Consider the following 17,868-nt stretch of genomic DNA (forward strand, 5'->3'; position numbering starts at 1 on the left):
TCTGCCACTTCTGCGATTTCTGCGACTCCTTCGATTTCTGCGACTTACCACCGTATGAAAAAGCTACATTTGTCCACACAGAAAACTGCACCTCGACAAAACTGTCATTAGTAAGTATATTTTACGTTTGTTCTTCCGTTGGCTTTAATTTTGTACTAAAGAAACAACTGTGAAAATATTAATTGTGTAATTAATATGTAGGTAGCCATACCGTAACAGTTCGTGTTTAGAAAATGAATTCTAACATACTGTTATGTTTACTGGTACCCGAACTACGTTCCAGCCTCTCAGTAAAGTGATAATTCAAAATACCATTGTCAACAGATCTGGAGAAATTGCCAATGCGTCTTTAGACTGTGCTCATCAGGCGAGAGGTTAGTTTCTAAGTGTTTCGATAAACTTAATTACTTAAGTGAGATCGTTGTTGCAAATGTGAAATATATCCCATTGAATGGCTTTCATTACAGCTAATATTAGCAGTACTACTCTGTCAATTACATTGCTTGTAATTAGTGACGGCAAAAATGCTTAATAATCCTTGTGTTTTTGCAGACGCAGCTCCGACTCTGATTACTGGTTGCTGTACGCATTTATCCACATCAAGGCTCTTTAGTGAGAATCGTGAAGATTCAAGACAGCTCTTAGAGGATTTGCAGTTTAAAAGTGCCATAATTATGAAATAAGTGTGCAGAATGTGTGATTAAACTGTGTTTCATTGGAGTAGTTATGCGATTTTAAAGGAATGATACATGTTAAATAATTAAAATATCATTTTCTAACATGTTAAGCCGTCCTATACCTGTAAATTTTGCGCCACCTATTTATTGGTAAACACTTGTTGGAGAGTCACATGCCGCCCCCCCCCCCCCCCCCCTTCTCCTTTCCCCATAATCTTGGTGTGACACTGACCTGTAAATATGTCTCGAGCTCTGGAATATGCATTTTGAGGCTGTTGATATGAAAGTGGGAAGTACAGATCTTCCAGTTAATTCAGGAATAGTTTAAGTGCAGTACTTGAAAGTAACACAGGAAAAGCTTACTTATGTAGGTGGTTGTAGTGTCGGCAAAAAGTTCTTGTTTGTGTAGTTGCCATGTAGAACATCAGGTGTAGAACTTTTCTCCAGAGTCTTGAACGGTGTCGGAACAAAAGTGAGGCATTGATATGACTCAATACTACTGTTTTCATTTCATTACACTTATACAGATGCCTGAGTTCTGCTGTGTTATCATTGCGAAGTTCTGTAGGCATGTGGAGTATTAACCAAAACTGTCATACTGGAAGCAGAATCAAACACATTTTTTAGGTTACTTGATATTTTCAGGAGAAAAAGGCAATGTTGATTCTTATTAATATAATACATTCAGAGTCACAGCTGTGTCTGACCAAGCATAACTGGTGCTGAATGTGCATGTCGTCATATAATATGCACACACAGCACATCGATCTCGTGAGGCACAAGGCGCTCATAACGAAGTACGAACGTCGGTCAACAGATGGCACTTGGAAAAGAATGTTAACTGCGCTTTTAAGTCGCTACTTGTGACTCTTAGTTGCGACTTGTCACGGAAACAACAGTTGGACTCGATTACATATTGCACAGATGTGCATAGTACGAATTTTGGCCAAGAGATGGCATTGTCAACTGCGCTTTTTTAGTTGCTACTTGCGGCTTCTAGCCATGACTTGCCACTGAAACCGCAGAAAACAGTACGAAATTCGGCCAACAGATGGCTCACGGCTTTGAATGTGAAATGCTACTTTCGACTGCTAACTGTGACTGAAATCGCAGTTAGATTCTGTGAAGCTGTTATTGTGATATCTGTGACTTCTCGATCACTGTGATTTCTAACATACGCGATTTCCTGCCCACCACTACAGTAGGCAGTGGCATTAAGCACTGCATCACACGGCCACAGTGGTTATAGCAACGCGCGACCTCTCCGCAGGCTCCTCATCCGAGCCACACATCCACCTGTCCGCAGACCGCCCGTTCATGTCCTCCACGCTCGCTAACTTTATATTTCCGCTTGACATCGAACGTAAATGTGCTTCCGCAGTGAAGATTGTGGATTCATTGCCCATCAAGGGGACTCAATTTTGTGAATGTTTATATGTTCCCTCGGACATGTCCGAATGGTCGACACAACGTGCAATCCGCAGTTGTGATATTTTCCATCTCAAAGGCTGAGGACACAGTCATGTGAAAGTGGACTAATATTTTAGAAACACTATTACGCTATAAGTGCCGTGGAGACTCACCAATTCACAGGAGTGGAGCCAAACGCAAGCACTAGTGGCTGACGGCGTGAAGTGCAGCAGCGCACAAACGGAGCAATAATACGCGCCACGGCAGAGACGGCGACTGCTCAGCCGGGAGCCCCGTGCGCGCTGCGGGCCGCCACAGACGGCCTCTGCAGATTAAAGCAGGGCGGTGCGGCGGCCAGCGAGAGCCGGGGCCACGCACTGCAGTACAGGGGGCTGGGCTGGCGGCAGCCGTCTAATGCCTCCGGAAGCGGGCCGGGGGCGGAGAGCAGGGAGAGACAGCCGCGGCCTTATTGTCCGGGATAAAGAGGAAATTAGTTTAGAGTCGGGATTTGGCATGCGCCGCGCCGCTGCAATTAACCCCTCGGGCGGCACGCATGCCGGATATTGGGCTCGGCTCAGAGGGGGCCCGCGCTCTGCCCTGTAAGGGAAAGAGAGTTAGGTGTGTGGCGTAGGGGGAGAGACTGACACACGAGTAGCGGGCTTACTGGCCTTTTTAACCGCCACATCCCACTCCCGGGAGCTTTTAATTCGCCAAGTTTTGGTGCGGCCTGAAGCGACTTTCACGTCGAAGGAGCGGACACTACCGAGTGGGAGTCTTTTTGTCTACCAATTTGTCGGATAATATACAAACGGTTGTGGATTTTACCGAGGCCACAAATAACGGCCTGAATGAAATCTTTCCCGAAGGGCGTGTAGGGCAGTTCAACAGTAAAAAGTGAAGTGGATAGCAAGCTCGTGATGCCGTCGGCCGACGGTCGTGGATTCGAGCGTTTAGCTTGCCGAATTTCTGACGTCATAGCGTGGAAATAACTCGTTGGGGAGACTATCCGAACGTGGAGAGCAATATCTACCACATAAGTTATTCTAAAATTGCTTTTGAACGTAGACCAATGAGATGGAAGAACGCCACCTGCATCACATGACGCCATCTCTCTCCAGTACAGAGTCGCGAGACGCCGTATTGGCTTTCAGTTGAACACCATTTCTATCTTCGTTCTAGATGCCTCAAACTGAGGATCTCTCGAAAATCTTGAAACGTCATAGTGGTGGTTAAGGAATAAATATAACTTGGATATTGTGAACGTATATCGTTTCAAGGTTGAAGATCAATAAAAAATGTATTGTTCTCGTTACCGTTTATTGTAATTCATTGTCAGTTAGTAAACGTGTCCATTGATTAAGGCTTGAAGGAAAAGCAAAGTAAGCTCATATATTACTAAAGGCCAGCGTAGCGTAATGAGCACGAGAGAAGAATTTTATTGTGATGCAGCTGATGTGCCGCCTGTTCGCTTCCCTCTGTACATGAATAATTTAAATAACCTTCAAGTTCCCTAATAAGCTGCGATACTGTCATATTATGATAATTCCGTTTCACTATCCAGTCTCAGTAGCATTCATACGTGGTTCTGAGTAGCTAAGACGTGTTGCTGACACAGCTACTTAGATTTGAACATTATCCTGATGTATCAAAGCATGTAATCCAATGAAAAATGTGCAACTGAGACGTAACAATAAACGAGAATTATTTTAATTACCTAAGCAGTTGCTGAATCTCTGAAGACAATTATGTCGACTATACTGACTTTCGTATTAGTTTAACAGACCTAACGCAGGAAGTTTACGTCGGTCCATTTCGTAAAAAGAGTGATCTGTGAGCAATATAGAGCCGACAACTACCGTTGGAGTGCGCCGCAATTGTGCATACCACACTGAGGCACACACGCACCGTACGCACAAGTCAGATTGTTTCTGAGCATTCAGCAACACGTCGTACTAGGCACGCCCAATGTTGACGTCCGAAAGTACGGCCCGTCAGCCGACGGCTGCAGCTCTGCAGAGCTTTCCACTGTGCAATCTGGAAGGCCAGTTTTATGTCAAGCTTGGTGGGTGGTGACAAAATCATCATTTCCAAATACTATCTAACCTAGAAGCTGTAAATTTTAATGATACTTTTAATACATTTAAATCTCACTAATCTCAATTATGATTTTGAATTTCTGTTCTTGCGAAGACAATCATCTAGCGTAGACTTTAGACTTTCAATTAGGGAACAGACTTTAGTGTCCAATATGGGAAGACAGGTCGAGAAATCTGAACGGCCGGCCGTTGTGGCCGAGCGGTTCTAGACGCTTCAGTTCGGAACCATGCGACCGCTATGGTCGCAGGTTCGAATCCTGCCTCGGGCATGGATGCGTATGATGTCCTTAGGTTAGTCTGGTTTAAGTAGTTCGAAGTTCTAGGGGACTGTTGCCCTCAGATGTTAAGTTCCATAGTGCTCAGAGCCATTTGAAAGATTTTTTGAAATCTGACCCGTCGCAGCGGCTATTGATTCGAGAGAGATCTGCGCGCAGCACAAGCGGCAGCTAGCTAATTCTCTGACTGAGACAAGACTTGAGAAATGCCTGCTAGAGGTAGCTGCAGTGGGTGAGACTGCAGGAATACGAAGTGTCTGTAGAGTACAAAGGAAGTAGCTGCCGAAGTGGAGGGAGTAAGCGACACGATTCGCCGTAGAAGCAAATTAGCAGCGAGTGTGTCTCGCTTGCGGCACGCTGTCGAAATTTCCCCATGCTGACGCAACGCATGTCGACCGAGGAGAGCACTATTAGGTTTTGGCGGGCTGCCTTTTGATGTATCCGTCGAAGAGTGTGGATAGAAGGGAGGAGTGAAGATTATGCACACGCTGCTCGGGTAACTTGTGGACAGTGGCGAATTCCACTAGCGATGAAACTTCCTGGCAGATTAAAACTGGGTGCATGACCTTTGCCTTTCGCTGGCAAGTGCTCTACCAACCGAGCTACCCAAGCACGACTCACGCCCCGTCCTCACAGCGTTACTTCTGCCAGTACCTCGTCTCCTACCTTCCACAATTTTAATCTGCCAGGAAGTTTCATTTCAGCGCACACTCCGCTGCAGAGTGAAAATCTCATTCTGGAAGCATCCCCCAGGCTGTGGCTAAGCCACGTCTCCACAGTATCAATTCTTTAAGGAGTGCTAGTTCTGCAAGGTTCGCAGGAGAGCTTCTGTAAATTTTGGAAGGTAGGAGACGAGGTACTGGCAGAAGCAAAGCTGTGAGGATGGGGTGTGATTCGTGCTTGGGTAGCTCAGTTGCTAGAGCACTTCCTCGCGAAGGGCAAGGTCCCGAGTTCGAATCTTGGTCCTGCACACAGTTTTAATATGCCAGGAAGTTTCATATCAGCGCACACTCCGCTGCAGAGTGAAAATATCATTCTGGATCCACTAGCAGTGTTCGACGAATGAACGGCTTTCAGGAGCCTCAAAATAATATGCTTGTTTGTTGAAGAAATGTACTGAGCAAATAATGGCACATGTCCCACGGTGCTGCAGTCCGAATTGAATCTGTCTAAAGCATCGTGTTTAAGGGTGTTTTGTTGGAGCAAGACACCAATTAGTGATGTGATATCTTGGACAGTCGTGAAGTGCGTATTCAACCTGCAATGAGACACATTAAATGTATTCACAATTGTGAGTAAGGGCAACCATCAGCTGTAGAAATGAAAGACAATTACGAATATTTGTGCCGGGCCGTGACTCGAACCCGAATTTGCGTCATATCGCCAGCGGTCGCATTACCATTTTTTTCCCCGATTGGGACTCGAACCCAGGACACACTATCCGACTGATCAATCTTTTTTTTTTTTTTAATTATCAGGGTCACTTGCTACTATCATGAAACTTCAGTAGACCATAGTCAGATCATCGTGTAATATAAGTTGAAAATGGGAACACAAGTTAATTATGAGAACAAAACAATAGTAAAAGGAGAAAGGAGAAAAGCGAGAACATAGCCAAAAAACAATTACCATGCTCTCATGATATGTATAGTTTGTAAGACGTCGTGCTCTCCTGACCTTCATTGCTTACATATTCCGACCTCACAATCATGTTCCGCACATCAAGACGCTTCATTCGAACCCAACCTCGATAAGATGAAGTCAATGTTGTATAAAATTCATGTAAACGATATGCAATTGACAAGTGAGTGCACTGTGGTTGAAATACTCGAGGCTGGCGTGCACACATACATTCCCGACACAACGGTCACAGAGGCTTTTAGTTCGGGAGAGAGGCCACACAACAGGACGCTGGTCCCTTCAGAGGACGACCCAGCCCATGTCAGCCAGTGACCGCCCATAGTGGACAGCGTGGGCCAGAGTGAAAGGGAGGAACAACCCCACGATCGGCTTAAAAGCAAATTCCGCTACTTTGTGTGGGAGCGGCCAGCCTATGCATTCCTTACACATAGCACGCAGTTTCAGAGATTTTCACAGGGAGACAGCAAGCGCCAAACGCCAAAGCTACAAGCTTCCGGATTGGTCGCCTTCTACGAAACTTCATTCTCCCGTTTTAGAAGAGCAATGCTGATTGGCAGACGATATTCCTGACGCCTTGAGCTGAAGGCGTAATGGAAGAGACCGAAAAATATACCCCTTCATGTCTCGCGTGGAGAGGCGCGGTTCCATTGTCGCTCTGGGAGCGAGAACACGTAACGAGAGCGTGCGCGCTCGTACGTGTACTCGAAAGAGCGAGGAACAAGTCTCTCCTCAGTACTTCACTGGGAGAGCACCTCTGTCGAGAGCGAATCAAAGGGCGACTCTAATATTGAGTCCTTGCGATTAAGCGTTGTTCACTGTGTTGGCCGACACACTTATTGTGTGGTGTGAATGGACAGAGTTATAGTTAAACGCCTGTGAGCGAATTTTGAGTGGCATCATGGTGGACTGCTTATCTGACCGGTGTACAACGCCAATAGTTAGACTAGGGGCAAATAGGAATCCTTGACTTCATCAAGGTGTAGGGAGAGTTTGATTGGCGAAGGTCAATCCAGACAGAACGAGAGTCATCTTATTTGTCAGCAGCGAGCGGCGCAGACAGCAGTCATCGCAGCTTACGGTATTGTGTGCTACAGCTATTGCGAGCCCCATATTTCCTCCACAACAGTACACTTCCACTGCATTTCGTACGCGACAGCCTCGACCGTATCTAGCAACATTCTAAAGGATAATTATTCAAGTTGAGTAGTTGTGCCTCTCAGCCATTCTGCCAAGGCAACAGGCATCTTAAACTTTGTATAGAAATTTCATTAGCGAATCCTATCGTTGAAAGGTAACTTCACATTCCAAAAAGAACCAGGATATAACTTGTTCAGGTCATAACTAAAAGTGTCATTGTGATTTCTCAGAATTTTTGCAAAATAAACAATAACTTTCGTTAGTTTCATGTTTTTATTACACTAACTAGCACTACTCCAGTACCCTAGTTACGTAAGAAATTTTGTGAATGTTTGTGTCATTTCCTTACAGCGGACGACTCCAGAAGATATTTATTGCTGAAAGTTTTTCAGGCATTTCTGTTTAGAACGTTAGGAGCGTCTGTCTGACTTCTGTAGTAGTGTGGGGGTGGAAATTGCATTTTGCGGGAGCCACAGGGTAAAGGGTACATCTCAGATTAATCCGTTGCGCAGAATAACAGAATAACAGATCAACCCCACACCTCGGAAGTTCTTTGTATTTGGATAGTTTTTTTAAATTTGTATTTATATTGTATTATACAGAATCTAAAAGCAGAAAGACATCGAATCAGTTCATATTCTAAACAAGAAACTAAGAAAAATTGCAATGTGATTTCAAGGATTTTATACGCTCATGTGTATACAGGGTGGACCATTGATAGTGACCGGGACAAATATCTCACGAAATAAGCATCAAACGAAAAAACTACAAAGAACGAAACTCATCTAGCTTGATGGGGGAAACCAGATGGCGCTGTGGTTGGCCCGCTAGATGGCGCTGCCACAGGTTCAAATTGCTCTGAGCACTATGCGACTTAACTTCTGAGGTCATCAGTCGCCTAGAACTTAGAACTAATTAAACCCAACTAACCTAACGACATCACACACATCCATGCCCGAGGTAGGATTCGAACCTGCGACCGTAGCGGTCGCTCGGCTCCAGACTGTAGCGCCTAGAACCGCACTGCCACTCCGGCCGGCCCTGCCACAGGTCAAACGGACCTCAACTGCGTTTTTTAAAAATTAGAACCCCCATTTTTTATTACATATTCGTGTAGTACGTAAGTAAATATGAATGTTTTAGTTTCTTCGCTTTGTGATAGATCGCGCTGTAATAGTTACAAACTTGTAAGTACGTGGTATCACGGAACATTCCGCCAGTGCGGACGGTATTTGCTTCGTGATACATTACCCGTGTTAAAATGGACCGTTTACCCATAGCGGAAAAGGTCGATATCGTGTTGATCTATGACTATTGTGATCAAAATGCCCAACGGTATTTATGCTGCTCGGTGCCCTGGACGACATAATCCAAGTGTCCGGACCGTTCGCCGGATAGTTACGTTATTTAAGGAAACAGGAAGTGTTCAGCCACATGTGAAACTTCAACCACGACCTGCAACAAATGATGATGCCCAAGTAGGTATTTTAGCTGCTGTCGCGGCTAACCCGCACATCAATAGCAGACAAATTGCGCGAGAATCGGGAATCTCAAAAACGTCGGTGTTGAGAATTCTACATCAACATCAATTGCACCCGTACCATATTTCTATGCACCAGGAATTGCATGGCGACGGCGTCTTTGAACGTCATGTGCAGTTCTGCCACTCGGCGCAAGAGAAATTGCGGGACGATGACATATTTTTGGGACGCGTTCTATTTAGCAACGAAGCGTCATTCACCAACAGTGATAACGTAAACCGGCATAATATGCACTATTGGGCAAAGGAAAATCCACGATGGCTGCGACAAGTGGAACATCAGCGACCTTCGCGGGTTAATGTTTGGTGCGGCATTATGAGAGGAAGGATAAGTGGCCCCCATTTTATCGATGGAAATCTAAATGGTACAATGTATGCTGATTTCCTACGTAATGTTCTACCGATGTTACTACAAGATGTTTCACTGCATGACAGAATGGCAATGTACTTCCAACATGATGGAGTCCGGCACATAGCTAGCGTGCGATTGAAGCGGTATTGAATAGGATATTTCATGACAGGTGGATTGGTCATCGAAGCACATTCACCGGATCTGACGTCCCCAGATTTCTTTCTGTGGGGAAAGTTGAAGGATATTTGCTATCGTGATCCACCGACAATGCCTGACAACATGCGTGAGCGCATTGTCAATGCATGTGCGAACATTACGGAAGGCGAACTACTCCCTGTTGAAAGGAATGTCGTTACACGTTGTAAGTAGGCTGTTTAGCTTTTTATGTTGGTAACGTCACGTAGCCCTCTGTATCACTGGCTATGCTGTGTGCAGTCTATGGCTGGTTGGCATTGTTGGAATATTCGCTATTGTAGTGTTGGGCAGTTGGATGTGAAAAGCGCGTAACGTTGCGCAGTTGGAGGTGAGCCGCCAGCAGTGGTGGATGTGGGGAGAGAGACGGCAGAATTTTGAGAGCAGACGATCTGGACGTGTGCACATCAGAAAGAGTAAATTTGTAAGACTGGATGTCATATATATATGACTTTTGAACACTATTGAGATAAATACAATGTTTGTTCTCTATCAAAATCTTTCATTTGCTAACTATGCCCATCAGTAGTTAGTGCCTTCCGTTTCTCAATCAAGTCAACACACATATTCTGCTTTTCGAAATACGAATGTTGGCTTTTCAAATGCACTGCCGAATGGCACTGAGGAACATGTTTCAGACACCAGTGCATTGTTATTACAATTAATGCAACAAAAGGGACAAAAGCTTCAAAAGTTGGACGCAATGGAACAAAATCTTCAAAATTTAGACACAACAATGGAACAAAATCAGAGAGAAACACAGCAACAGCTTCAAAAGTTAGATTCAATGGAACAAGCGCTTGAATAAACACGTGAAGGTTTAACTGCTGAGTTACTTAAAATCGAATCGAAATGTCAAAAAGTCTGTAATGACGAAAAAACACAAATTTGTGTGCATTTTCAACCTAGTTTTTCGTGTCATGAAAGTGCATTGCAGAATCACGAAGCAGCCATAAAAGAACTGCAAACTATTGTTCATGAAAATCACGAGGCCTTGCGGGCTAAAATTGACTCAGTTGCATCTACCGATTCGGTTGCGCAACTTGAAAAAACTCAGGAAAACTTAAAGGACACAGTAGATACTCTGAAAATTGGTTCAGAGAGACACATGCAGGAAATTAGTTCATTATCAGAGGAAGTAGTCGAGCTTTCGGATCAGCTAAATAATTTATCTACGAAGGTAGATGATAATCTGAATGACACAAGATCAGTAGTCTTTAATGACACTGAAGAATACGAACAAATTAGGAAATTCAAACAAAATCAGAAAAAAGAGAAATCCGGGAAGTACAAGATCAGTTGGCACAAGTAATACAAGAATTACATATTTCAGAGGAGACTCGCGCTCCAACACGGGAAGGGAGACTTAGAAACACGGAAAAGCCACAAGATAATAACACAGGGAATTTCGGAAATTATGAAATAAATTGGCAAGGTGCACCGAATTTTGAGATGGAACCGCCGACACGACGTAACAATAACCGATATGCGAGTCGCCGACACGATGACTTTGACTATAAGCTGTTCATTACAACACGTAAATTCAAAACATTTAAGAATTCTGGCAACGATATTTGGTCACTGGAGCACAGATTTGAATTTATGTGTGGCTATTTGGGTTCATCTTTTTTTGAAGGGTGTCTTTGTTCGATTGGCTTAATCTACAGGACAGCTTGTGCTGCTTGTATAATGATATTATGCTTGTTTTTCTTTTACGCTTCGTAATTCACATGTTGGAAAGATTCTGCTACTGGGTAGGAACAGTGATCAAGTAAGACTGACCTTGGGCTTTTATTAAAATGTGGGAATGATGAAATAATGTTTATCTTATGCTGAGAAGTATTCCAAATTTGTAACGGACTGTTTGTAACGGAACTTTTATAAGCCTGTGTCCTTGTTGATTGGGTATGCTACTTTCCTTTTCGTGGGCGGTCGAGGTAATGTGCGTTTTAATTGAGCTAACGTGGGAATTTTACGCTTGCCCGTTGGGTAAACACTGTGATTTACGAACTATAAACATCCCTCAACTGCCGCTGGAGGGCGTTGCGATCGCGTATACCTCGCTGGGGACCACGTACCGTATGCACAACTCGCATCGTTCCTGAGCGCTCAGCAGAACGTTGAATTTGTCATGCTCAATTAACGTTCGACGGCACGGTCCGTGTGCCGACGGCTTTAGGCGATAGAAGGCGCTACGACTTACTCGGCAGACAGAACAACATTAACGAGGAACACTCCACATAAGCGACGCTGTGGCAAGTGAAATAAACCACAAAGAAATGTTCAAATATGTGTGAAATCTTATGGGACTTAACTCCTAAGGTCATCAGTCCCTAAGCTTACACACTAATTAACCGAAATTATCCTAAGGACAAACACACACACACCCATGCCCGAGGGAGGACTCGAACTTCCGCCGTGACCAGCCACACAGCCTATGACTGCAGCGCCCCAGACCGCTCGGCTAATCTCGCGCGGCAATAAACAAGAACCTTCCCTCTCGGCGCTGGAAGTGAAACTACCATTTGGCTACCCGTGCACTACTCACAACCTCAGCCAAACCTCCATACGTCGTCAGCGCCGCTACGGTCGCAGGTTCGAATCCTGCCTCGGGCATGGATGTGTGTGATGTCCTTAGGTTAGTTAGGTTTAATTAGTTCTAAGTTCTATGTATCACGTGAATATATGTAACTTGTGTAACCTCTTTGAACTGTCAACTTTGACTAGTGTCAAGTAATACGAGAGTACTACCGACCAGAAACTAAGCTTAGTGCAGCGTGGACATCCAGTACAGTTGTTTCCTCGAAGTAACTGGTCAACACAGCACCACTGTTACTGACACCAATGTTTCCTCAAAGCAACTGCTCAATGCAGCACCACTGTTACTGGCACCAAAGTCATGCCAGAGGAAAGTAACTGTACAGGTGCGCCACATGGTGATTAATTGTCAAAGTGGAACCTGAAAGTAACTGCTAAAATAAAACCGGAAGCGACGCTGTTGCAGCATGGGAATGAGCGTGGAATGGCGCACAAGGTCTGCTTCTCTACAATGGTGCGCGTGTTCGGACGGTGGGTTAAATTGCTGCAGTTAAAACTCGTGTCTGCGACAGTGTTCTGTATTTAAAGCTAACGGTTTAGGAGGGCTAATTCTTCTTTCATTTGTCAAACATAGTTAGGTACATTATTCATCAGTAGAGCTAAAAAATGCACAAAATAGTTCAGACTAAATTAATACCGGTACAGTGAGACACTTTTCTGTAATTTGTTATGTACTTGACGCGAACAATTATATCCACAAAGCATAATATTAGTTAATAGTCTCCAATTGTATCGAATGTTGCAACAGTTAGAACAACAAAAATATTGTTATATTCGTCGAAAGACTGCCTTTGTACGATTTTATAAGTCTTTTGTATTCGTGACTTTTCATGTGCTGGCAATGGCTAGCGGTAAGTGTACTTGACCTCAAAAGAGAATTTGAGCTATAAATGGCGTGTTGACTGTTGGCAGTACGAATTGTGTGTTACTTTAACACTTTGATTTTAATTTTGGGGTATCGTTGAGGTTTCCGTTTTTATATTAGAATTAATTACCTGAAGTGGCACGATAGTTTTGCCACACGGTGGCTTACGACGCGATTGTTTGCAATATGTCATTGGCCTACACAATGGACTGAATTACTACGCATGTGGAGAATGTAACTTAAGTGGAGCAATTTTAAGATGTGTAATGTTCCATATAATTCGAGGCTGGCGTTTGTAGGCTATGCCATGTTGCTATAAATTTTCAGGGCCCTGAAAATTACACTCCTGGAAATTGAAATAAGAACACCGTGAATTCATTGTCCCAGGAAGGGGAAACTTTATTGACACATTCCTGGGATCAGATACATCACATGATCACACTGACAGAACCACAGGCACATAGACAGAGGCATCAGAGTATGCACAATGTCGGCACTAGTACAGTGTATATCCACCTTTCGCAGCAATGCAGGCTGCTATTCTCCCATGGAGACGATCGTAGAGATGCTGGATGTAGTCCTGTGGAACGGCTTCCCATGCAATTTCCACCTGGCGCCTCAGTTGGACCAGCGTTCGTGCTGGACGTGCAGACCGCGTGAGACGACGCTTCATCCAGTCCCAAACATGCTCAATGGGGGACAGATCCAGAGATCTTGCTGGCCAGGGTAGTTGACTTACACCTTCTAGAGCACGTTGGGTGGCACGGGATACATGCGGACGTGCATTGTCCTGTTGGAACAGCAAGTTCCCTTGCCGGTCTAGGAAAGGTAGAACGATGGGTTCGATGACGGTTTGGGTGTACCGTGCACTATTCAGTGTCCCCTCGACGATCACCAGTGGTGTACGGCCAGTGTAGGAGACCGCTCCCCACACCATGATGCCGGGTGTTGGCCCTGTGTGCCTCGGTCGTATGCAGTCCTGATTGTGGCGCTCACCTGCACGGCGCCAAACACGCATACGACCATCATTGGCACCAAGGCAGAAGCGACTCTCATCGCTGAAGACGACACGTCTCCATTCGTCCCTCCATTCACGCCTGTCGCGACACCACTGGAGACGGGCTGCACGATGTTGGGGCGTGAGCGGAAGACGGCCTAACGGTGTGCGGGACCGTAGCCCAGCTTCATGGAGACGGTTGCGAATGGTCCTCGCCGATACCCCAGGAGCAACAGTGTCCCTAATTTGCTGGGAAGTGGCGGTGCGGTCCCCTACGGCACTGCGTAGGATCCTACGGTCTTGGCGTGCATCAGTGCGTCGCTGCGGTCCGGTCCCAGGTCGACGGGCACGTGCACCTTCCGCCGACCACTGGCGAGTACATCGATGTACTGTGGAGACCTCACGCCCCACGTGTTGAGCAATTCGGCGGTACGTCCACCTGGCCTCCCGCATGCCCACTATATGCCCTCGCTCAAAGTCCGTCAACTGCACATACGGTTCACGTCCACGCTGTCGCGGCATGCTACCAGTGTTAAAGACTGTATGAAGTACCAGTGTTAAAGACTGCGATGGAGCTCCGTATGCCACGGCAAACTGACTGACACTGACGGCGGCGGTGCACAAATGCTGCGCAGCTAGCGCCATTCGACGGCCAACACCGCGGTTCCTGGTGTGTCTGCTGTGCCGTGCGTGTAATCATTGCTTGTACAGCCCTCTCGCAGTGTCCGGAGCAAGTATGGTGGGTCTGACACACCGGTGTCAGTGTGTTCTTTTTTCCATTTCCAGGAGTGTATTTACCATATGATGATAAATATGTCACAGTTGTATCAGTTATGTGAATGCACAGTGTTCGTTGTTTAGGACATGTCCGAGAGAACAGACACCCTGCAGATTCCACAGCCGTGGAAAATTATCTGCAAACTGATGGGGGTCACTGGGTCGAAGTCGGGACTCCTGCTTACCAGCAAAGTGGGGCAACCACGGCGCCATCCGTAACACAAGGTTATCGCAGCTGCGCAGACTATGTCTGCTGATCCAAATCGCCACCTTGCGTCGCCTATCCGCTATCCGCTACTCTGTGATTCCGACAGGAGGTCCCAAAATGGCGCAGTCGTTAATGCACCTGCCTAGTAAGCAGGAGATCCCCGCCTCGAATTTCGGTCCGGTATACTTTCCGCTCGTTGTCGCTGATTCTGCGTAATGTCCCGCTGAAGCTGACAGCAGTGGTCACTTTCAATTTCCATAAGCAGCTGTGACAATTTGAGTCCTGTACATAATGGATCGATTGTCCATTAATATTTGGGGATGTTTCTCTTGAAGAAAACCGGCGGGCTTGCCAAAATAAAATATTTATTTGCTATAACTACTGGTTACGTTCAGAATATGACTATGTTCACGCCATTTACATCCTGATGGTGGGCGGTGGCGGTGAAGGGAGCAGGCGTTGTAACTCGGGGGTGACGTTGTGGAGCGACAACATCTGCTCTGTTCGCCGTCATCGCCTACCATCATGGCATAAATGGTGTGAAGGCGGAAACGACTTACTATTAAAAATAAATATTTTATTGCTGTGAAGACTGTTTTTAATGTATTTTAAACGACTGTTTATTGATTTTGTTGTGTTTAAGACGTTCCGGTGTAACATCACGCGCTTGCACGTCGGCCTGGAACGATACTGCAGAGAAGGCTGTAAGACGACGCCAATCGACAGAACGCTGACTAGGACGACACCACGACAGGAGCGGCACCTATACAAAGAGAATATAAGCGCCGCTCCAGCTAGCCTCGTCTACACTCCTCCACCACTGGCAAATACAGCGAAACATCCTGAACCTCCTTAAAGCAAAGAAACGCTGGGACTGGCACCAGAAATGTACACACCCCAATTCCACGCTCCCTTTCAACTCATCCAAGTACTGGTCAGCCTTCCACCGCTTTAATAGTAGCCATGCCACCTCGCATTACATTATTCTCCACGACAATCGCCCCTTCCCTGACAACCTCAGTAGGGCTAACCAATTTGCTTCCCACCTATCCAAGGTCTTCTCCATTCCTGACGGTCCCCATTTTTATTACTCCCTCTTCCCCACCGTCCTTGAACGCACTGATACCTCTGTCCCAACGCTCGCCCCTAGTTTCCAGTACTTCGATTAGTTCTCCCCCCCCCACCCCCCGACATAAGCACTCCCATCACCACACACGACATCACACTCGTCCTCTGCTCGAAACGCAACACTGCCCCTGGTCATGAGGGGGTCACCTTCCATCATCTCAAGGAATCCCCCCTGCCCTTCCTGTCTGCCCTCTAGATTGGCTTTTACCCTGACCTGTGGAAGACTTCCCATGTCCTGTTTATCTATAAACCCTCCAAACCCCCCTCTGACACTTCTTCCTATCGTCCCATCTGCCTCACCTCACTAAGATCCTTGAGTCCATTCTCTCCCGCCACATTCATCGCCACCTTAATCAGCGCCATTTCCTTCCCCTTACCCAGTGTGGCTTATGGCCCTCCTTCTCAGCTGACGACCAGCTCCATAACCATACCAATCGTCTTTGCCTCCGACGTACCTCCCATCACTCCTCTATCTTTGCTTCCCTGGGCCTCCAGAATGCTTACGACCATGTCTGGCATCATGGGCTCCTCTTCAAACTCCAGACCTATGCCCTCCGTACCCATTTGGTCCATATTGTTGCTTCCTTCCTCTCCCGTCGTCCCTCCTATGTCACTGTACACAATTCCAACTCCCATACTACCTATCCCACTGTTGGTGTGTCCCAAGGCTTCATCCTTCACCCTCTCCTGTATCTCCTGTATGCTGCTGATATGCTCAAATCTCCCCAGCCCATTCATCTCCTTCAGTTTGCTGATGACAACGCCTTCCCAGCCCTTCTTCCCAGCCCTTTATGTTACCATTCAACAGTCCCAACTTAATCTCCAAACCCACCTTGACTAGTTCACCACCTGGTGCACGAGTGATTCCTTTGCATCAACCCCTCCAAGACCCAGTCAATCATCATAGGCCTTACCACCCACTCCACCCGTCTCCGTCGTTTCTACCTAACCATTTATGGTCGTCCTATCCACCTCATTCACACCCTAAAATTTCTTGGCTTCCCCCCTGAACGCCACTTTACCTGCACTCCCCATTTCCTTATGATCCAACACAAATCCCACAATAGACTCCGCCATGACACTCATGCACTCCTGTCCAGCCAGACATGGGGACTCAATCTTTCCACCATCCTTCACACCTACAAATCCTTGATCCACCCCATCGTTTGTTGTGACTGTGTTACTCCCCCCCCCCCCCCATGCAGATTCTATAAAGCCCTCCATATCCTAGAACGCCATGTACTCTACCTCACCTCCCGTATCCACCTTCCATCCCCCACAAACATCCTGTATGACCTCATCCCCTTCCACTACCTTCTTCTTTTCCTTGAATGCATACGCATCCTGTACATCATCCGAAGACTCGATCCCCCTCACCCCTTGGAGTCTCCGTTCCTCTCCAACCCCAGCCCTTGCTGTGCCTTTACTATTGTGTCCCACCCTCTCTCCATCTCCACACGCTCCACCTTCATTCCCAACGCAACTTCCAGCATCTACCCCTCCTGGATGATTAGCTTCGTCCTGGCATCTACCCCCTCCTACCAACTCTAACCTTGCCTCCCCCCTCCCTATCCTCAGTGCGTCCTCTCCCATCGCCTTCCCCTGAGCGGTTTTCCTCCCTGCTCCACTACCCTTCTATGTCTCTGCACTCCCTTGTGACTTGCTTTTCCTCTCCATTTCCCACCCCACCCATCTCGTGCCTCTTGGTGCACCCCCTGTCCCCCTTTTCTTTTCATTCCGCCCCCTCACCTGTTACACCTTTCTCTCCCATCTTTTTCCCTGTCATGTGAGCTTGTAAAGACAAGTGTCTGTATTTTTACAGAAGGCTGAAGGGATGAAGAAAGACGGTGAAACCCAATGCTGAGACAGTTCTTAGACACTAGGAGATTAAACCGAGCACTTTGATGGATGGCCTAAAGATTAATCACTGTCTATCTCTGTCACTTTTTCGGTGAAGCAATGGTGAATAACTAGC

General features: G+C 46.3%; 1 protein-coding gene across 1 annotated transcript in view; it reads right to left on the bottom strand.

The window, feature by feature from the left end:
- Nucleotides 1-17,868, bottom strand: part of LOC126161883 (zwei Ig domain protein zig-8-like) — an 811,818-nt gene that overhangs the window by 433,809 nt on the left and 360,141 nt on the right. The gene's annotated exons all lie outside the window — the stretch shown is intronic.

This window comes from Schistocerca cancellata, chromosome 1, assembly GCF_023864275.1.
Source record: "Schistocerca cancellata isolate TAMUIC-IGC-003103 chromosome 1, iqSchCanc2.1, whole genome shotgun sequence".
Lineage (NCBI taxonomy): Eukaryota > Metazoa > Arthropoda > Insecta > Orthoptera > Acrididae > Schistocerca > Schistocerca cancellata.